The following is a 22261-nucleotide window of genomic DNA, read 5'->3' as shown; positions in this document are numbered from 1 at the left end:
AGCCCGATTGGCCCTAGGCCTAAACGATTCATTTATGCCACTTACAATGAAATATGGAAGTTATCTCAAATTGAAGCCGCATCACGTTTAACCCCTTCGCTGCTGCGGACATTCCGCTGCAGCGCTGGGGGGGGCAGGGGGGCAGCGCGGTGGGCCTGTGCTCATGACGGAGCCGCTCCGTCATGAGCCACAGTTGAGCTGTACTCATGACGGAACGGTTCCGTCATGACTCCGCCCATTTGCGTTGTCCCCCCGCACAGGCGGGGAAACAGCGCCGCGCAGGCGGAGCGGCCGCCAACGGGCGTGTCATGACGGAACCGTTCCGTCATGAGCACAGCTCAACCGTGGCTCATGACGGAACGGTTCCGTCATGAGCGGGGAAGGGGTTAAGGGCGATAGCCCAAGCTAATCTTGAAAAGGTTCTTGCAGTGGTGGATAACAGTATTAATACACTTTCTTCCAGGATATACACATTGAATAATATTGTTTCATCTGTTGTTGATATTGTGCAGGATGATGTATCTGTGTTATAATATGGTCAGAACCAATTGCGCTTCATTATGCAGTTAGCATGGACTTTGCAGACACTTATAATGGGTCGAGTGCCATAGGACTATTTGAACTCGTCTTCTGTGTTTTTACCATTTAATTTAACTGATAGACAACAATCAATGTCTATGAAGGAAGCCGCTTACACTCTTTTGCAAATTGAGAAATTAGACCCTCTACCTTTCTCCGTGGCAGAAACTCACTCTGCTGTTTGGCTCATTCATGGTGTAATAACCCTGCAGTTTTCGTTATTTAAATTTACATCATGCATGAAGCATCAGAAAGTATGTTAGCAAACTGATAGCTTGTGCATACCTGAGTAATACAAAAAGATGCCGCATCCGGAATTGAGGTTCTCCAGGTATCGACAAATCATCAATGATTGATCCAATATCGAAATGCGTGGGCAGTTTTATGTAGTAGTAATCAATCAATCAATCAATTAATCAATCAATCTACCTATAAAGCGCACTACTTACCCGTAAGGGTCTCTCGGCGCTGAGGGGAGGGGGTGCCGCTACTGCTGGTAGAGCCAGGTCTTGAGGAGTCTTCTGAAGGCGAGCAGGTCTTGGGTCTGCTGCAGGTGGGTAGGGAGGGTGTTCCAGGTCTTGGCGGTGAGAAAGGAGAAGGCTCTGGCGCCGGAGGTAGCTCGTTGGATGCAGGGGAGGGTGAGGCTGGTGGAGCGGAGCTGGCGGGTAGTGGTGTAGAAGCTGAGTCTGCTGTTGAGGTAGGCTGGTCCGGTGTTGTGGAGTGCTTTGTGAGCGTGGGTGAGGAGCTTGAAGGTGATCCTCTTGTCGACGGGGAGCCAGTGTAGGTCTCTCAGGTGGGGGGTGATGTGGCTGCGGCGGGGGATGTTGAGGATCAGTCTGGCGGAGGCATTTTGGATGCGTTGTAGTCATTGCAGGTGTTTGGCCGGGATTCATGCATAGAGTGCGTTGTCTTAGTCCAGCCTGCTGCTGACCATGGCTTGGGTCACCGTTCTCCTTGTTTCGATGGGGATCCACTTGTAGATCCTGCGGAGCATGCGGTGGGTGTTGTAGCAGGAGGAGGAGACAGCGTTGACCTGTTTTGACATGAAGAGGGAGGAGTCGAGGATAAATCCTAGGTTGCGTGCGTGGTCGGTGGGTGTCGGTGCCGGTCCCACAGTGGTCGGCCACCAGGAGTCGTCCCAGGCGGAGGGGGTGGGTCCGAGGATGAGGACCTCCGTCTTGTCCAAGTTCAGCTTTAGGCTTCTGCTCCTCATCCAATCTGCGACGGCCTTCATTCCCTCGTGGAGGATGGTTTTGGCAGTGAGTGGGTCCTTGGTGAGGGAGAGGATGAGCTGGGTGTCGTCGGCATAGGAGATGATGTTGAGGTTGTGTTGGCGGGCCACTTGTGCGAGGGGGGGCCATGTAGATGTTGAACAGTGTGGGGCTGAGGGATGAGCCCTGGGGTACTCCGCAGATGATGTCGGTGGCTTTGGAGCGGAAGGGTGGGAGGCGGACGCTCTGGGTTCTGCCGGAGAGGAAGGACGTGGTCCAGTCGAGGGCCTTCTCTTGGATTCCGGCTTCATGGAGGCAAGTCTTTAGTGTGCAGTGGCAGACCGTGTCGAAGGCGGCTGACAGGTCCAGGAGGATAAAGGCTGATGTATCGCTGTTGTCTAGTTGGCACCTGATGTCGTCTGCGGCGGCGATGAGGGCTGTCTCGGTGCTGTGGTTTCATCTGAATCCGGACTGGGATGGGTCTAAGATGTTGTTGATGTGCATGGGTGTGTGATCTAACTAAAGTCACATCCGCCACGCAGTTAAAATCTCCTCCAAGTTCCTCAGGGTAACGATGTAGTACGGTGAGGAGAGGCATTAGGGAGGATAGGAATGATAGTTTGGTCCATATTGGGGGCATAAATGTTAACAAAGGCTATATCCTTGCCATTCAATTTTCCTGCTAATATCACAGTGACTTTCTTTTTTTTTTTTTTTTTTTTTTCTCAAAAAGTTTATTGTGCAGGAAAAAAAAAGGGTACAAGCACGGGCCTACAACCACCTGGGCCGGCCGCTAGTATTCAAAATGATCAAACAGTTCAAAAAACAATGACTGGCCCACAGGGGCTCCGCTAAATTACAGGAGATCAAACTGCACATAAAGGGAAGTCAGGATACACCCTTTTAACATAAATATCAACAAAAGTAAAGAAAAACAAAAAGCAAGGCGAAAAACATTGAAAGGGCGTCTAATTACGGCAGGGGAACTCAACACCTGACCACCCAAGGGTGGTCAATAAAAAGGGAGGCCTGAGAGGGAGGGGGGGGCCACGGGAGAACCAAATCTATACTCAGATGAACGAAATAAGCAAGGAACCCTCAAGGATCAGGGGGACAAGGCAACCTCAGACGTATCCACCAGGGTGGGAGAACAGATAGTCCCTCGATACACATTCCACTGACCCCAGATTCTACCCCATCACAGTGACCTTCTTTTTTTTAAATTTTATTGAGCAGTAAAAAAGGATACAAGCACGGGCCTACAACCACCTGGGCCGGCCGCTAGAATCAAAAAGGATCACACAGAGCTAAAGTCAATAACTGGCCCGTAGGGGCTCCGCACATTACAGAAGCTCCAAATGAACATACGGAAATCCGGATACATACATTTAACATACATAACAACTAAAAACAAAAGGCGAGGCGAGACGACAAGAAATGGGCGTCGTACCGCAGCAGGGGGACTCTACATCCGACCACCCGATAGCGGTCAAGAAGAAGGAGGACTAAGAGGTCAGGGGGGTGTTCACGGGAGAGCCAGGTCTATACTCGGATATTCCAGATAAGCAAGGAACCATCAAGGATCAGGGGGACAAGGCAACCTCGGATGTATCCACCAGGGGGGGAGCACAGATATTCCCACGATACTCATTCCACTGCCCCCAGATTCTACCCCATGCCCCCGGTTTACCACGAGCCACATACACAGTCTTCTCCCTGAACATGCACCAGTCCATGTTCTCCTTCCATACAGACACGGAGGGAGGCCGCTGGGAGCCCCAAAGCTGCGCTATATCTCTCTTTGCAATCATGTTCCCCAGGGCCGCCCACCGAGTCTGGGCCGCATTATAGTCATTGGGCTCCCACACATTCAGAACACAGCGACGCACCTCCGGCAACAGAGCAACCCCGGTGACTTGTCCCATAACCTCATGCACCCGGCGCCAATATCCCGCCACCTCGCAGCACTCCCATAGGATGTGGAGAAAGGTGGCACTCAGCCCACAGCCCCGCTTACAGAGCCCGTCCTCAGAAAACCCCATCGAAACCAAACGGGGGCCCGTCACGTAAACACGGTGGAGAATCTTAAGCTGGACCAGACGGAGACGGGCCGGGATGGCCACCTCCTTAGGGGACGACAGTGCGGACTGCCAGTCCTCGTCGTCCAACTCCACCCCATCTCCCGTCCATGCCTCCCGAAGACGCACCAAGAGGTCAGCCCGATTATTAACCAGTTTTTTATAAATCAGAGAGATAGTACTGTCGGGCACGTGACCATCAAGTATGCGGTCCTCGAGGGGCGAAGAAACCGGGACCTTGGTCCCTTCCCCAAAGACCGAGAGCAGGGCATGCCGAACCTGGGCATAACGGAAGAACTCCCTTTCAGTAAGCTCGTATTCGCTCTGGAGCGCCGCGAAGGTTTTAACTGCGCCCTTAACCCATAAGTCTCCCACTCTGCTAATACCGATCGTGTCCCAGTGCTCAAAGCCTTTCGTTGTCCAGAGGCTTCCCAAGCGGTCTGAGGCGAATAAAGGAGTGGCACACGTTAAACGCTCACTCCAGCCCATGGCTACATTCGCCGCCTTCCAGATCCTCACTGCAATCCTAGTAGGGCCCGTAAGGGTCCTTCCAACCGAACGGGAGTAAAGCGCCCTGTTATAGTTACCGCCGGGAAGCAGGAATTTATCCATCTCGTATGCCGGGTTCAAGCCAGGCGCATACTTGGCATGGTTAATGGCCGATAGCTGGGAGGCCCAATAGTACCGTCTGATGTCAGGAAGCGCGATGCCCCCGTCGTACCAGGGGAGAGTAAGCTTTGCCAAAGCGATACGCGCCCGCCCGTCCCACACCAGTCTCTTCTGCAGGCTCTCCACCTCCCGAAAGTAGGCCACCGGAATGACGTCGAAGGAGTTCTGAAGTGCATAAAGGAATCTGGGAAGGGACATCATTTTAAACAGCGCTGCGCGACCAAGCGGGGACAAGGGCAGCTTACACCACCGAGCTGTATCCACCCTCCAACGCCGAAGTGGGAGCAGGAGATTCTGCTCATAGCGAACCGCCGGATCCAACGAAACGTACACCCCCAGGTATTTAAAGCCAGACCGAGATATTTGGATCGGAAGCCGAGGCGGCAAGAGAGGAGGGCCACCAGAGATAGGATACACGCAAGATTTAGCCCAGTTAATCGTCAGGCCCGAGTTTCTCCCAAAGGAAGTAAGGACGTCAAAGAGAACATTAAGCGACTGCCGCGGCGAGGTGAGGTACAAGAGAATATCGTCCGCGTACAGCGAGACCCGGTCCTCGAAGCCCGGGGCCCACCGGATCCCTCTGATCGAGGGCTCCCAGCGGAGCCAGGCAGCGAGCGGTTCCAAGGCGAGAGCAAAGAGCAGAGGGCACAACGGGCACCCCTGCCTAGTACCCCTTCCGAGAGCGAAAGGCTGAGAAACCCGCCCATTGACAACCACCTGAGCCATTGGTCCAGCATAAAGAAGCTTCACCCAGCCAAGAAATCCCTCCCCAAAGCCAAATTTAGCCAAGACGGCCCAGAGGAATGGCCACTCGATAGTATCAAAGGCCATCGTGGCATCTAAAGAAACCAGTACGGCTGGTTCGGAGAGGTACTCCGCCCTAGCGAGGACGCCGTGGAGACGCCGCCGGTTAAGAGCGGTATTACGATGAGGGATGAAGCCGCATTGATCTGGATGTATCAGATCACAAATAACGCTCAGCAAGCGAGTGGCGAGGACTTTAGCCAGTATCTTGGGCTCGGCGTTTAATAGGGAAATAGGCCTGTAGGAGGCACAGCGGTCTCGTGGCTTACCATCCTTGGGGATCACGACTATAGTAGCCAGACGCTGGTCAGCGGGAAGGGAACCCTTCTCGAGCGACTCCTGAAACATACGACGGAGAAAAGGGGCGAGTTTATCCGGGCGTAATTTATACAGTTCAATAGGCAGACCGTTGGGGCCCATAGCCTTGCCAGAGCGAAGGGAGCGAATCGCAGTGGCAATCTCTTCAACAGACAAGGGGGCGTCCATCTGCTCACGGTCCTCGACGGACAAGCCGGGCAGAGCAATATCCCGCAGCAGAAGGCGAGAGTCATCCTCATCCCTATCAGTCACCGGGGAGTACACCGCCCGGAGGTGGTCAGCAAAACACTCCACAATCTCACCAGGCTCAGTCACACACGTTCCATCCGAAACCCCAAGCTCCGGGACCACACGATTCACTCTCTCCTTCTTATCCAGCCAAGCAATCAATTTCCCCGCCTTGTCCCCGGCGTCATATAATCTACCCTGCTGCTCCCTATACATAGTCTTGGCAGCGTCAGTGACAAGAGACTTGTATTCAAACTGCTTCAAGCTGAGGGCATGGAGCCCATCCGGAGTGACACCCGCCTCCAAGGCCGCCTCCAGCCCCGATATGTCAGCCTCCAGCTTCACCACCGCCTCATTCCTGATCTTCTTAGCCACCACTATCTGGGAGAGGGCATGTCCGCGGAGTACGGTCTTAAAAGCTTCCCACAGGGACATTGAGGACGACACCGACCCCTCGTTTTCAAGGAAATATTGGTCAATCGACTTGACCAGGCTATCGCGAGTCGTGGGGTCTCGCAGGTACCAAGGGTTAATGGGAGCGATCCGCCCTGCAGACCGCGTCCCGGTGTCAAAGAGCAGCCACAGTGGGGAATGATCAGAGATACCCCGAGCCAGGTGCTTAACCTCTCGAATCCGGGCAGTCTGGGCCGCGGGCATAAGAAAATAGTCTAATCTGGAAAGACTCCCATGCGCCCCAGAGTGAAAGGTGTACTGACATTGTGTCGGATGCATTAATCTCCAACTATCTACCAGACCAAAGGTCTCCAAGAGTCCGCCGAGCCATGCCTGGGCAGCGGGGAGGGCCCTGGGCGGGTGACGATCCAGGTCACCCGAAACCACCGAATCGAAGTCCCCGCCCATAAGCAAAAGACTGTCCGGAAGCTCAAGCAGCATGCGACCCAAGTCTGAGAAGGTGGAGTTCTGGAGGCCCGGGGGAACATAAACTGAGACCAAGGAAAGGGACTGCCCCGCCCACCTCCCAGTCAAAGCCACATAGCGCCCTCTATCATCCGGAACTACCCTGGTGATCTCTAACGGAAGTGAGGATCGCAGGAGAATGCCCACCCCTCTAGAACCAGTGGTGAAACCAGAATGGGCCACGAGGCGGTATCCCCCCCTGTTCATGGCATGACAAACATTACCAACCAGATGCGTCTCCTGTAAGAACACCACATCAGGAGTCAGACGACGCAAATACTGCAGCACAACACCCCGCTTGATACGGTCCCCCAACCCATTGACGTTCCATGACATCAATCTCAACCCGTCCCCCCCCATCCCCTCCAGTAGATCAAAGGTCCCCCAGCAAATAGCGCAACACCCGAAACTGGACCAGAATCAGTACCTCGCCTTGAAAACAAAAAACACACATCAAAACAACCCCTCCCACCCCCCAACCCCCCCCCCCAAATCCAACTCCCCCCACCCTGCACCCCTGCGGTCCAAAAAACCACCCCAACTTGCAGTGTGCCTGTCGCCCTACAAACCCCATTCTACGAAAAGACCCCGGAGGAGGAAAGGGACCCGTCCCCGCCCGCCCCCCACACAGGTCATAGTGAAACAAAATGAACAAAAGAAGTAAAATCCAGCCGAACAGTACAAAGTGGCAAAGTCAAGGACCAAAAGTCACTCCAAAGGGGACCCGTCACCCTCGGTACCGGCAGAGGGCCCAGGCCGGTCACCCCTGTCCGGCAGCGAGTCCAGCCAGTCACTCACAGTCGCGGGAGAGTCAAAAAAGGCAGTCTGATCCTCGTGTTCCACTCGGAGCTTTGCGGGATAGAGCATAGAGTACTTAAGGCCCAGGTCACGGAGACGACGCTTCACACCCTGGAAACCCATCCTCTGTTTCTGGACAAGTTAGGTGAAGTCCGGAAAAAAGTTAATAGACGAGTTCTCATGATGAACCGGGCCGTGGACCCGTGAGGCCTGCAGAATCGCATCTCGGTCTCTGTAGTGGAAAAGTTTAGCTACTCCCGGAACTCGATGGGCCCGCTCCACGGCAAAGAACTTACTCAGGCCAGCGGGGGCCAGCTGTTTGAGGATGAGCTCCTCGACCAGGAGGTCAACCGGGCGGTTGTCGGAGGACTCCGGAACGCCTATGACACGGATGTTATTGCGTCGGGCTCGTCCCTCAAAGTCCTCCAGCCGCCGGGCCATCTGATCGTTGGCCAGCTTGAGGTCGCCAAGAGTGGTCCGCAGGTCCGACACCTCCGCACCAAGGGTGGACGTCCGCACATCAAGCGCTTGAACCCTCTCGTTGGTTTTAGAGAGATCCGCCCGAATTAGTGTGACATCAATAGCCACCGTGTCGATTTTACGGGCCAAGGCCTCGTACTGCGTGGCGATGGTCTCCTTGATGCCGTTAATGGCGCCCATGATGTCCTGCAGGGACAGCTCCGGAGAGACGGACGTGCCACCACCGGCATCGTCTGGGGGGGCACCGGCCGCTCCAGGGGACCCTCTGCCATGAGTGTAGCGGTCCATGTTGTTCGTCTGGACCGGTCCCCCAGGGAGGGAAGTTTTAGTCTTACGCCCCTCGGGGCCCCCCTTGCCCCCCATGTGGGCCACGCTCGCCGAAGGGGACCGCCGATCAAGGGTCGAAGGGGCACCGGCACAGCAGACGGGCGCCGCACCAGAGTCCGCAATGTGGCGGTGCGAGGGGACCAAAGGCAATGGGTACACTTGTAGCAGGCGGAGACAAAGGCCTCAAGCAGAGGCCAAGTAAACACCCAGCCGCACCAAGCAATTCCGCCGTCCAGCCCCTCTGAAGTCCAAAAGTGAAACCGAAAGTGATGGAGCGGCCGCTGGCACAGCGCTGCTGCCGCTGTTGTTCAATTACGCCCCGGCTCCACAGTTCACCCTCGCACCGGGCACAGCCGTCGGTTGGGCCTCAAAAGTTCAGACCACGATAAATCAGGATTCCCAGGTCCGATTCGATTTCTGAAAGGAGGTCAGTGTTCAGCCAGCCTTCATCTTCCAGATTCCGTAAACCATATCAGGATAAAGTCAGGATAAGTTCCGAGGAGCAGCGAGGGTCCGGGGAGCCCTGTGCTCACGCGACCATCTTGAGTGACCTTCTTGATCTATAATCTCTATCAGCAAGAGAAACGGGGTCCCAGTAAGAATTAAAATCAGCACCCCCTGCCCATAGCAAATGCGGAGTGCGTGGTGGCGTAGATTTTCACCCTGCATTGCTTCTGCAGTGCTAGACCCTCTTCTTTTGTTAAGTGAATCTCACAAAGCAGTCCTATTTAAGGTATCTATGAGGGATGATACAGATATATCATTTGCGGTTCTCGTGGCCCACCCATAGTTGTTGTTCCAGGAGTACCCGTTTGGTGCGTTCCAGATCTGTGCCAACACGATATGCTTGCTGTAAGAGCTGATTCGCCGTTATATATTTCTATCTTTGGGAGTCTCAGTCTGTCAGAAGTAGTGGCTTTAAGTTTGGACATGACCAGTCCTCGTGTCTCACCTTCCCAAAAATATGTTTAAATGGCTGTGTCTATTAGGCATAGTTCTGATGCTGGTCGGGACCAGTATAGGCAGCATACCGAAAATGTAGTTAACCTGTGACTCTACCCCATGTTCTTAGTTTGGACTTGTTCCCATAGCTACAATTGTGGATTGCTCCATTTAGTGAACTCCCTGTGCATTTGATTAGGCAGTACAGCAGTGGCGGTTTTTGCGTTGGGGCGGTGGGGCGTTGCCTCACTTAATTAATTGTGTACATTTTCGAGCGCGCTGCTTTAAATTATTAATACAATTTCAACTTTCAAAGTTGAAATTGTATTAATAATTTAAATCGGCGCGCTCGCATCACTCGCGGCCGCGGTGTCACGTCACGTGACAACAACTCGGACTCCATGTCCGTTAGGCAGGAGGCAGGCAGCATTGATTTTCAATGGGGCGTGGCCTCGCACAATGTGCGCCGTGTGGTCACATGGCGTGCGCGTGTTGGGTTTGGCCGGCTGCCTTTCCTCGGCCAGGAACCCAGCATGCGCATAGTGGCTTTGCTACAGCAAGCACAAGGTGACTGGGGGAGGTGCCCAAAACAGCAGATCCCAGTAGGAGCAAAATGAGCAGCGAGTACATTTGTTACCTTGGGCAGATCTAAGAACTGTGTCCTTACCTCGCAGAGCATTTCCTCTTTCGACGTCCCTGCTGCTGGCCGGGTCTCCCTCCCGCCGCCGCGTCAGTGAATCTCGTGGCCGCTGTGTGGAGGGGAGACCACAACTCCCAGACTCCTTTGCCCCCATACCGGAAGCTGTCGTACTGGCAGTCGCGCCTGGAGGCGCTTTAAAAGCAACAACACTCCTGGTGGAGCGGGCGCTCGAATACATTTGTTACCTTGGGCAGATCAAAGAACTGTGTCCTTACCTCGCAGAGCATTTCCTCTTTCGACGTCCCTGCTGCTGGTCGGGTCTCCCTCCCGCCGCCGCGTCAGTGAATCTCGTGGCCGCTGTGTGGAGGGGAGACCACAACTCCCAGACTCCTTTGCCCCCATACCGGAAGCTGTCATACTGGCAGTCGCGCCTGGAGGCGCTTTAAAAACAACAACACTCCCCGCGTCGCAGGACCGCGCGCGGGCCAAGCCCGGGCAAAGGGCGGGCCGTCTGTGGCCATCAGGGGCCAGAGGGGGTCGGGCCGGGCCACCCCTCTTGGTTACTATATCTGGAGACCTGACAGTGAGTTATGACTGTTTGACTCAGGGACTGTAAAATCATATACATATCTCTTTACGTGAGACCCTGCCACTTGCTACTGCATCTTGCCTGTATTGTATTGTGCGCATGCTGTGATAGGGGAGGAGGGGATAAAACTGTATCTATTCCAGGCTGGGTGTAGTGAAGGTTAGGACTAACGTGGGGTGAATAAGTACCATTACGATACCTTCAAGGGGAGTGATTATTTGTTGTTGGGAGCATGGCAGGCAAAACGGTTACACGCTCGACAAGAGCAAAGCTCAACACTCCCTCTGTTCCCCAGGCGTATAAAGCTGACACTAGTTCACCTTTCCCTGTAATTATGCAGCCAACAGCTATTGACCGTATGCTTAAAAGAGCGCTAGGGGCTGTGTCCAGCGAAATCGAGCGCACAGAGCGACGTTTGTCCCTAACCCCAGTATTTGACCCACTTGTCGCTACCCAAGATCAGGACCAGGAGGTTGTGTTAATCTCACCGCTCAGCCCTTCAGAGCCTAGCGAGCCGGATATCCCGTGTGCCCAACAGACCACTACAAGGAAAAGGGAGGACTTAGTCGCAGCCAAAAGCGTTACAATGCAAAGAAATAAGAAAGGCTGCCTAAAGAAGCGAAGGACTAAAAACAGCATAGTGAGCTCCTCCCACCCTGCGAGCAGAAACAATACTGGGGTAGAGCGAGCAGTACAGACATCTCATCAGGTAGACCAACCAATATGGTTGACCCAAATTAAGTCAGATTTACAAGCTCACTTAGAAACATTTATTGTAAATCAGATGAAGCCGCTAGCAAGCAGGTTGGACAAAATCCTGAGTGAATTAAAAAATAGGGAGAAAAAAGGCAGCCCAGTAGGGGAATCAAGTAATTCTATAAATACCCCAGACACTAATTTAGTGTCCCTAAGGGAGAAGAACATTAGTAATACAGGGGACGCACAATCAATAATTGTACAGACCCACAAAGTCCCGGTTCCCCAGTTACATGTGGATAAGCTCACTAACCCAAATGATAGAGGATTACACACAATTAATGGTCCAGGTGTGCAACAATCGGATAAGCGATCCCAACTATCTGCTGATTCCAATGTAAGAACAGTACACAATGTAGAGAGGGCTACCACAATAAACTCCACCAAGGCTCTACCTACTGTAAATTTACCACCTGAGTCATGTCCGTTGGTGGTAGTTTTTGCTGGGGTCCCAGAATTAAAACACGAGCAGAGAGAAACACGCCAGGAGTTAAAAAAATAAACTCATTCATTGGTTGACCCAAAATAGACCATTAGCAGATAACCAAGATGGGGAAATCCTTTTGGTTAGAAGAGCGAACTGGATAGGAACCAGACCCCAAAACATCGTAGGCAATTGTATTATTGCTAACTTTAGGGATAGGGGGGTTGTCGAGCATATCCTCAGACAGGGGACACTTAATCGTGTGAGCGGTATAAGGCCTCTGTCACTTAGTTATTTTTACCTAAGGCAGCATGAAATACAGGAGGGGCAGTACAACACTTGGAGAAGTTGGGAGGGACCAAACTTGTACTCAAACAGGACCCCAGATTGCACACGAGGAACGGCAGGGATATGGGCAGGGGGACACCCATGCTGGGTAAACAGGTTCAGCCCACTAAGGCCTCTAGAGGAGACTGATTGACTAATCGCCCCACACACCCCGGAAAAGCAGGCCGACATAGAATATAAGAATCTTGACTTGGATGCATTGATTGGGGGAGGCTCGAAAAACCGAGGGGGGACACCACTCACACTTTTTGGTCAAAGAGGATAGACAGTCAACATTAGGGGAGCGCAGGTGTTGGAGCCTAGTAAAGACTCCGGAAGCCTCTAACTCCATCGCTAAGGGACGACCGCAAGTAATCTCAGGGACAGGAGCTATAGCCCCAGCTTTAACATTGCAGGGTAGGGAATCTCTGAGGCCACATGCTAGGAACCAAGATGGGTTGGTTAATGTCTCTCAAGGTATGACTGGGCCAGGGAAAGATAACATTGCGGAAGAGGGACTGAGAACTATTTCTTGGAACATAGCAGGTCTTGCAAGTAAATTTGACAATGAGGACTGGCGGCAGTACATGGCCCACTTCCACATAATTTGCTTGCAAGAAACCTGGGTAACAGACAACACCCACTTTCACATGGCTGGGTATAAATGTTTTTTTATCCTAGCACAGAAAACCACTTCAGGTAGAGCCAAGGGAGGATTGTCCATGTATGTAGATTTAAAAATACAAGGCAAATGGACCAGTGCGGACTGGTTCTCATGGAACATCCAGGCTCTGAGCTTTAGGAGTAAAGGGTTAAGGCTCGTGTTGTTTAATGTGTATAACACAGGTCTTTCCGGAGATGATATTCCCATTCTGGGGGAATTAGATTCCAGACTGAGCCATGAGCTTGCGCCTGTTAACGGGGCCGCGGCCTCATTGATATTAGTAATGGGTGATTTGAACTGCCACTTATGCCCCCTGTTGTTTCTGATTGATGTGAATTGGTCACAATGCCCAATGAAAAAAGGTCCTAATTTTATTCACTCATCGAGGGGTACAGACCTGGGTAAGCTCCTTCAATCTTATGACCTGGAGCACACGGTTGATATGATGCCACTGGGGCCAGATGGCACTCTCCCCCCCCCCACCTTTAAAGGGAGAGGGTGCTCTTCCTACATAGATTATATTCTTGCTTCCAGGTGCTTAAAGAATCGGATCACTGAAGTAGGAATTGAGTGGAGCCCCTTCAGTGACCACAATCCCTTGGTAATGGAGTTTGTGTACCTGGCGAAACAAAAGTCCAATCCAGTAGGGGGCATTACCTAGAGACTGACGGACCAAGGTAGAAGACTTAGGTGGGCAAAATTAGACGGGGAAAGATTTTACCGGTCCTTAATGGATAAAGGTAAATCACTCATTGATGAGTGTTTAGATCTCTCTGTGGTAGGGGATCGATTAACAAACGCATTTGGCCAAATAACTAGCCTGGTGGAGGGGCTATTGTGGACCAAGGCCCCAAAGAAAACCAACTCGAATACAACGAGATGGTTCGATGGGGACTGTACACGAGCCTTGAGGGAGCTAAAAAAAAGCCCTTGGCAGTAAACCTAGGGACACTGTGAAAGTCACAACGTGTAGACTAAAATATAGGAAGGAGCAGAAGAGAAGGAAAGTAGCACTGCAGGGGGAAGCGTGGGCGGCCTTGAGGGAGGCCTCCGAAAAAAGGGATATCACGGAATTTTGGAGACTAATAAATACCCCTTGTTTTCAAGACAACAACGCCCCCGAGATTGGCACAAACATCTTGCCGGAGCAGTGGACAGCCCACTTTGAGGGCCTGTACAACCATGGGGAGGAAGACCGGACAGAGGAGATGGGGCTGGTTACCCAGGGACAGGTACTGGAGTTTACCTTAGAAGAAATTGTTATGGGCATTGAGGGACTTACTAAAAATAAAGCCCAGGACCCAGATGGGACCCCACCGGACTTGTTCCTGAGTAACGTGGAGTTATGGGCCCCCATTTTAACCAGAGTTATAAATGCGGCCATTAGGGTTGGTCTGCCCCGTTCCTGGTCGTTGGCTATTATAGTACCCATTTTTAAAAAGGGCAACAGAGATAACCCCCAATGTTATCGTCCAATCTCCCTGATAGACGTTACAGCTAAAATCCTAGGAAGAGCAATACTGAATCGCCTGACTGAATGGGCCGAGGATAAAAATATCATCTCGGACGTTCAGTACGCTTTTAGGATAGGAAGGTCTACCAGTGACCAATGCTTGAACCTCTATATGTTGGTCGCAAAGTATATTAAAACCAGCAACGAAGCCATCTATCTGGGGTTTATGGACTTGGCTGCTGCATTCGACCACGTTAATAGGAACAAGCTTTGGGCTATGATGAATCATCTGGGAATTGACCCAGGTCTAATCTGTACTCTGAGGGAACTGCACAGAGAGACTTCCGCCAGAGTACGCTACAATAAGGAAGGGGGGTTGACTGATTCTTTTAGATGCACAAGTGGTGTGAGGCAGGGCTGCATACTTGACCCTTTCTTATTCTTGTTATACATTAACAATTTAGAACAGTCCCTGACCAATTTAAAAACAGATTGCCCTAGGGTGGGGAAACGCAACATCCCGGTGCTGCTGTACGCAGACGATGCGGTTCTCTTGGCGCGAACCCCCAAAAGCTTGCACATTCTAATTGATGGGTTTGTCAAATTTATGGACGTGCTAGAACTGTCTGTCAATCTAAAAAAATCTTATGTAATGACGGCAGGTCACAATCCACGGACCAGCTTCCCATATAGAATTGGAAATCACACACTAGAAAGGGTGCAATCGTTCTCGTACCTAGGCTTGCTCTTTGATGAGTCACTGAAATGTGCCCCTTTGGTACAGGAAAGGGGTGGCAAATTGGTGGCCTCAACTGGTGCTATAGCGGGTTACGGGAGGAGAGTTGGCCGTTGGTGTCCGGAACAAACAATGAACCTTTATGGCTCAATGTGTTGTTCCAAAGCCATGTACGGCTCAGAAGTGTGGGGTTTTATAAATCTTGATTCACTGCAAAGGGAGGAAAACAAATTTTTACGTTCAATACTGAAAGTTCCTAATAGCACTCGAGCTGTCATAGTACACAGAGAATTAGGAAGACCTTACATAGAGGATATGATAAAATTCAGACCAATTCTGGCCTGGCTCAAAACCTGGACAAACCCTGAAGCTGCGTTGAGTAGGCAGATCCTAAAAGATTGCCTTGGAAGAGATAAAAGCCTGAACATCCCATGGCTTAACTATGTAAAAACTAGCCTGGAAAATATGGGCTGCAAGGAGTTCTACTCAAACCCTTCAGTGATTACACCACAGGATAAGCTTAAACTCAAGAGAATTTTTTTGGACCAAAGATCGTCTGTTAGAACTACAGTGGAAGGGGCCAAACGATCAGTGAGTGCTTATAGCAGGCTTGAAACCACTGAAGGGATGGAACCGCATCTTTGTGTTATGTATAATGCCCAAGAAAGGTTTTTAATGTCACGTTTTAGGCTCAATCTTTTATCATATTTGTTAGCTGACCCAGCTGGTTTTAGTCATTTAATTGAGCAGAAGGGTGCCTGCGGCTGCGACAATAGGTCTCCGCAGGACACCCTTCATTTTGTACTCCTATGTCCTTTTTATGCAACCCGAAGACGTAGATTTTTAAAGGAAATTTTAAAAAAGGCCAGGTTTACTCGAGCCAAAGAGGCATTGACCTTCCTACAAAGGGCTAGTGACCCGTTAACACTGTGTTCTGTCATAAGTTTCTTGAAATTTGCACTAAGATTAAGGGTGACCAGAGGTTAGAACCATTTGTGAACCTGGCAGGATTCCTCACCCGCTATTTCCATTAAGCTACCAAGGTGGACTCACTGTGAATAATGAATTATTTTTATATACATAGATTCAGTCAATGTTTCTGTATGATGATTTAATACTATTTTAACTGTATATAATGTGTACTCTTTTATGATGGTTTTTAACCACCGAATTAAGAATTTACTGACTGAGCGGCGAGTTTGCCTGCTCATGCCCATCCTACGACAGCAGCATCTGCGTCCGGATTGGCTGCTGCAGCCGAGGGGTATAATTTACTTGGAGTTGGCACTGCATTGCAATCCGCAGGGGTGGGAGGGCCCGCCCAGTGCCTAACGTAGCAATGGCCAATCAGTGTCATGGTTTATTATTGAGCCATGCAGTGATTGGCCATTGTGCCGTTGCTGGGCAAATTCCTCTCACTCTTAGTAGTCGAGACTAGCGCGTGGAGAGAGTCAAGACTACTAACTAACTAGACTGTCTGTGAGACACCGTCCGTGACGCGATTCAATTCATCATTCATCGAGACATCGATCATTTCTTGGATCGGATTAACTGCTGCCCATTGCCCGGACTTAGCAGGTCAGTCCTCTAGCCTCTACTGCATATCTCCGCCGCAGTACTGCATCTCCAGCCCAGCAGCCCTTGCACATCTCACTACTAGTTGCAATGCAAATGCAAGCACAGGTAGTGTGTGGTACATACAAACAGTACGGTGTGAGCGCGAGGCCTGATCTGCGCAGTAGTAGCAGATGTGCGGCCATGTGCGAGAGGCTGGGGGTATGCTGTGGACTGTGGTACAGCGGAGAGCAGGCCTGTGAGTGTGAGCGAGCGTTACGTTACCGTTAGTGTGCGAGAGGCCTGATCTCTGCTGTAGGCCTGAGGGTGGCAGTTGGTGTGTGAGAGCGAGGTGTGGTCTCTGCTGTGTGTCTACGTCTAATGGTAGTAGCAGTGTGTGTGAGATCAGATCAGTGCAGTGTCTCTGATCGCAGGTGTGAAGGAAGCCATGCCTTGCTGTGTTACACAGTATGGATTCGTGATCATGAATCATGCCTTGGAGCTGTTGGTGCTGAGAAATTAATATGTTCATGAGGTGTGGGAAGAATAAACTATCAAGTAAGTTCACCGACACCCGCTGAGTGTGATGTCTTTTTTAGGTTAACAGAACTCTGCCACAATTGTCGGCCTAAATGCAATTGTGCCATTGTAACACATCAAAGTTGTATATCCGTGCTGTTGCACTTGCAGTTCAGTACGTGTCGGTGCCCTCTGCGCTGCAAGTGAGAGCGGGTGACTTAGTGGCTTTACATTGTATTTATTGAATGAGGAATATGACTTTAATGTGAAGCACACAATGTGCTAAAAGCGAGCAGCACGGCCTGCCAGTGCCAGTGTGTTCCGTCCTTTGATGTAAACAGTATTGATGATGTGAGTGTACATGTGTGTACACAAGGACGACGTGAGATTTTGTTTAGGGAAAAATGCTTCGTATGCAAACCTGTCCATGCGCTAACCCCGAATCACCCGCACAAGCCATGTAGAGAAAAGTTGTGTTAACTAAATGTATTGCACGAAAATACTGTATTCAACCAGGGGGATCCGTCATCCGGTAATTTTCATTTTTAATCATTATCATTATCAACTCCCTACGATTTTTTCAAAGCAGGTATTGTTGAAGGATTTAAATTAGAAGCAATTGGGGAAGAATGTGAGCTAAAACCTGCACTTTTTGTCTTTACATGGGGTGGGAGAAGACTGTCAGACAAGTCGGTCTGATGCGAAAAGCGTGTCAGTGTGTCTTTATGAGTGTTGTGTTTATTTGTGAGGTTCGCAGTGTATGTGTGTGTCTCTTTTGTGCGTGCGTGCGTATTTGGGCGAAAGTATAATTTTAATGGGTTGCAACTTGCTACGTTCACAAACGTAACCGTGGGATTTGAGTCGGACTCGAGTTGGAGTTTAAAGTTCTAGGTTTGGCACTAGAACACATGTTCCAGAACAGTGCCGCTAATGGGGTCTGCGAGGTTGCCCTTGCTGTGTGTCTGCACCACCCCACCACCCGTTCATCAATAATTAGATAGAGCGCCCGCTCAGAGCAGCAAGAGGCCCTTCAGCACCGTGAAGTGAGTGACTATCCCTATACATATGGCACTAACTACTTTAAAAGAGCTCACTGAATTCCATAATTCCACTGCTAAGAAATGTGCAACCGTTTCAAAACATAGTAAAAAAACAAGTCTAATAACTTTATTGCTTAGTAAACACTAACGAGCAAAATAATTTATTGAACACAGGCATTTAAATTGCTACTCGAATCGACAACTGACAACATTCTTCTGCCGGCCAAAAGTAGAACCATCACAAGAGTATATCAGTTCATCAAATTATTGTGCTGGAAACAAGGAATTTAGTTCCAAAATAAATTATACTGTTTCTCAGTGTGGGCTGAGCCCACACTGGGAAACAGTATAATTTATTTTGGAACTTAATTCACTGGGCTGGTAGACAGGCTTGAAAGAAATGTCAATAGTAAGTTCTAAAGTAGCGCCCTTCTCTAGCAATGGACACTTTCCTTCTGGGAGCAACGTGCCTCGCCTCCTCATGTGCAGCAAGTGCCCCCGTTGTTTGCATGCCCTTGAACTGTGCCAGATATTTACTGTGCATGCTGTTGCGTTTTGAATTAGCGCGGGCCTAGCAGCGGCTGCGGAGCAAATGACAGAGACTACACACAGGTACTGGGTCTCGGTGCGAGTGCCCAACCGGGCACGCCCCCTTTTATTTATAGAGACGCGTGTACGCCACCGTCGTGGCGTACGCATAACGCTGTCAACATGTGCGCTCTAGCGTCGGACGCTAGAGCGCTAACTGCAACACATGCCATTGTTCCCTCACGGAGTCCACACGCCCGACGTACACCAGATGGGAGGCCCGGATAACCAGCGGGACAATAAAACTCGTCCAGCTGAGTTCACAGAGAACCAGAGCTGCGCGCCAGGTAACGTCTTGCTCTAGTGCTTTCTATGAGCTTATTACACATCTGTTGCATTGCCTGCACGTCCCCTTGTCCTTGTTACCTTCGTCACTAACTCACTACTGAGGTGGAGTCCACCTCGAGATACAAAACAAAGAGGTACAAGAAAGCTAGAAATATTGCCCCTCCCCACGAGGGACCTTTTCTGATGTTCTTTTTTCTGCCTCACGGAAACAAGAGTTAAAGAGTTTCGGCCCCTGTTGGGCTCGAGTCAGTCTATTACTAGGGTTGCCACCTAGCTGATTTTTTTTTTTTTACTGTGGGCTGCAGGCCGGTGCACTTGGCCGGGTCTGGTGGCTCAGTGGACTAATGTATCCACTGCAGGGGACTGTTTCACCTCATGGTCACAGGTTCAAATCCTGACGGGTCCATCCAGCCTTTCATCCATCTGAGATCGATAAAATGAGTACCATTGAGTTGGGTAACAATTAACATCTCTTATTAAGCGCCGAGAGACCTATGGGTGAACGTGTGCTTTACAAATACACATGTTATGTTATGTTACTTAGAAACCTGTAGGCCTTGAAACACATCAGTGAGGAGGCAATTAGTCGACAATGGCGTCACCACGCTTCACTAGCAGCAGTGATCACTTCACGAGAAATTGTATACAAAAAGCATTGAGCTGGTTTCTTGCATGTCGTTTACTTTGTATGCAAGGCCATACCTCGCAAACAATGTTCACGCATGCAACTGTTCAGGGAAGTTTGCATATTATGATAATGTACGGCAAAAGGGGATTTGGCAAGGGAGTACCTATATCCTCATTTTCTTTTCTGGACGCATCCCATTTTCCTTTAACCCCTTCCCCACTCATGACGGAACCACTCCGTCATGAGCCACGGTCGCCGTGTGCTCATGACGGAGTGGTTCCGTCATGCTGCGGCCGTTGGCGGGCGCGCCGCCCACGCGGCGCTAATTCCCCGCCTGTGCGGGCGATTAGCGCCATGGGCGGAGTCATGACGGAACCACTCCGTCATGAGCACAGCTCAACCGTGGCTCATGACGGAGTGGCTCCGTCATGAGCACCGCGCCACCGCGCTGCCCCCAAACCCCCCCAGCTAAATAAATGGGCATTACAATAAAGAATAAATTACACCCACAATAGCATATTTTTGGGCATCTGTTGCCCGGATCGATTCCGAAACAGATATCTTAACATTCCAATTGTCACTAAGATTTCGACTCCTATCTTAACAAATAAGACAATGTGTATTGTGCAATAGGTACAAAACGTCTGCACAACTTGACACTGAAGTCACAGGATGAATCTGTTTTATGTATGATCCGAGGCCTGTGGTTCTTTATGATTAACAGTCTATGTGTTTGGGTGACACTACTACATTTTGTTATATTTGCTTTTCAGCATCTGGTAAAGCCTCAAAGCAAAGAAGAAGAGGCACCAACCTCCTTTGCTGCACTTGCGCCTCTACAACAGTCAACAACCCCAGCGTTTAAGGTAAGGAAACCGCTGCTGTATTTTACATTCTAGTTGTTAAGGGCTATGTAAGTTGTCTACATGGTGGGTGGCCTCCACATGCACCAAACCTCATACGTTGTACTTGATTATTGACAGGTAACATTAACATTGGTAACACCATGAATACAGTAGAGCAATTACTTGCAAAGCCGTTCATTGGACTGAAACGTGAAGATAAACTAATTGTAAAACAACTAGGACCCCACCGGCCAGACCTAAACCTACAACAAAGTTCCCAAGACAGAGGGAAGATTTACACACGTTCTTTCTCAAACACCCGGTACACAAAAGTTGATTGGCTTACAGGGTGTACTTCAACAAATACTCTGTTCTGCTTCCCCTGCTTGCTGTTTGGTGGTGAAATTCCTTGGACAAAAAAAGGAGTGAAAGACTTGAAACATCTGTCAGATAAAGTAAAGAAGCATGCACACACAAAAATACATATGGAAAACCTGACGAGACTGGGAATGTTGGGAGACGCATCGATTGAAGCCCACATAAGCGATGCCTACCGCAAAACAATAAAGAAACACAATGAAGCAGTTGATAGGAATAGACACATACTATCAAAAATCATTGATTGCATTAGTTTCTGTGGTGCTTTTGAACTGGCATTACGAGGGCATGATGAATCTCAAAGTTCCGCAAATCCTGGTATATTCAGAGGCCTTGTGGATTTAATAGCAAGCATAGACCGTGAAATGGAAGCACATCTAGCAAGTGCTACAGTCTTCAAGGGCACCTCTTAAATAATACAAAATGAACTGCTTGAGTGCATGCTAGATATTGTAAAAAGCAATATCGTGCAAGAGTTGAAAAACACCGACTTTGTGGCTATTCAGGCTGATGACACCACTGATGTGGCCACTAAAACACAGTCTGTACTGATCTTTCGGTACCTTGACAATGACAGCAGAGTTGTGGAGAGGTTCTATGGTTTTACACATTTAAAAGACTCTAGTGCAGAAAGCATTTCTTCAGCTATTCTACAAGAACTAAACTTGATTTTTCCAGAGCAGCCTCAAAAACAAAAACTGATAGCACAAAGCTATGATGGTGCTGCAGTAATGAGTGGAACCTCCGGTGGAGTACAAAAATAAATTAGAGATGTGTACCCTAATGCCCATTATGTGCACTGCTATGCCCACCAACTTAATCTGATTATGCAACAAGCAGTAAGAAAGATCTCTGAGGCACAGATATTCTTTATGGATGTAGGAGGAATGGCAGCATTCTTCTCACGTTCCCTCCAAAGAACGGAGGTACTTCATACGATTGTCAACAGAAGGATTCCAAAGGGAGGCCCAACTCGTTGGAATTTTCACATACGTACAATCAGCCTAATATACCAACATAGGGTTGACCTTGAAAAATGTTTCGACACCATAGAAGCCAATGATGACTTTGAATATAAAACTCGGAGTGAGGCCCGTGGCTTTGCTAGAACACTGCAAGACAGGGAGTTCCAGTTTTTGCTGTTTTTGTTTCATGACCTAATGCCTCATGTTGACGTACTATATGAGAGGTTACAAAAACGTGAAATAGATACTGTCTGTGTGGAAAGAGCTACCACTGACTTTGTTACCTGCATTAACAAAGTCAGAGAAGGGGTCGACAATTTAGATAGCAGACTGCCAAATGATTCTACTTTCTCCAACCGCAGAAAAAACATCAGCAGTCTGGTCCGAATTGCAAAAGATATGTGACACTATAACTGTGCAGGCAAAGGGACGTTTTTCTTTTACAAACCATTTGGTGAGTGCCACGTTACTGAAAAGTGATTTGTTTGCAAAATATGATAACTCCTTCCCTGAGC

At 49.8% G+C, this 22261-nt stretch overlaps 1 long non-coding RNA gene across 1 annotated transcript in view; it reads left to right on the top strand.

Moving 5' to 3' along the window:
* Positions 1-22261, top strand: part of LOC146835328 (uncharacterized) — a 54508-nt gene that overhangs the window by 29735 nt on the left and 2512 nt on the right. The window contains exon 2 of the long non-coding RNA XR_014960717.1: positions 20332-20424. This is a non-coding gene — a long non-coding RNA (uncharacterized LOC146835328). The remainder of the gene's footprint in view (positions 1-20331; positions 20425-22261) is intronic.

This window comes from Triturus cristatus, chromosome 4_2 (genome assembly GCF_964204655.1).
Source record: "Triturus cristatus chromosome 4_2, aTriCri1.1, whole genome shotgun sequence".
Lineage (NCBI taxonomy): Eukaryota > Metazoa > Chordata > Amphibia > Caudata > Salamandridae > Triturus > Triturus cristatus.
Note: the sequence above shows the minus strand (reverse complement) of the source record. Positions and strands in the feature narration are given on the sequence as shown.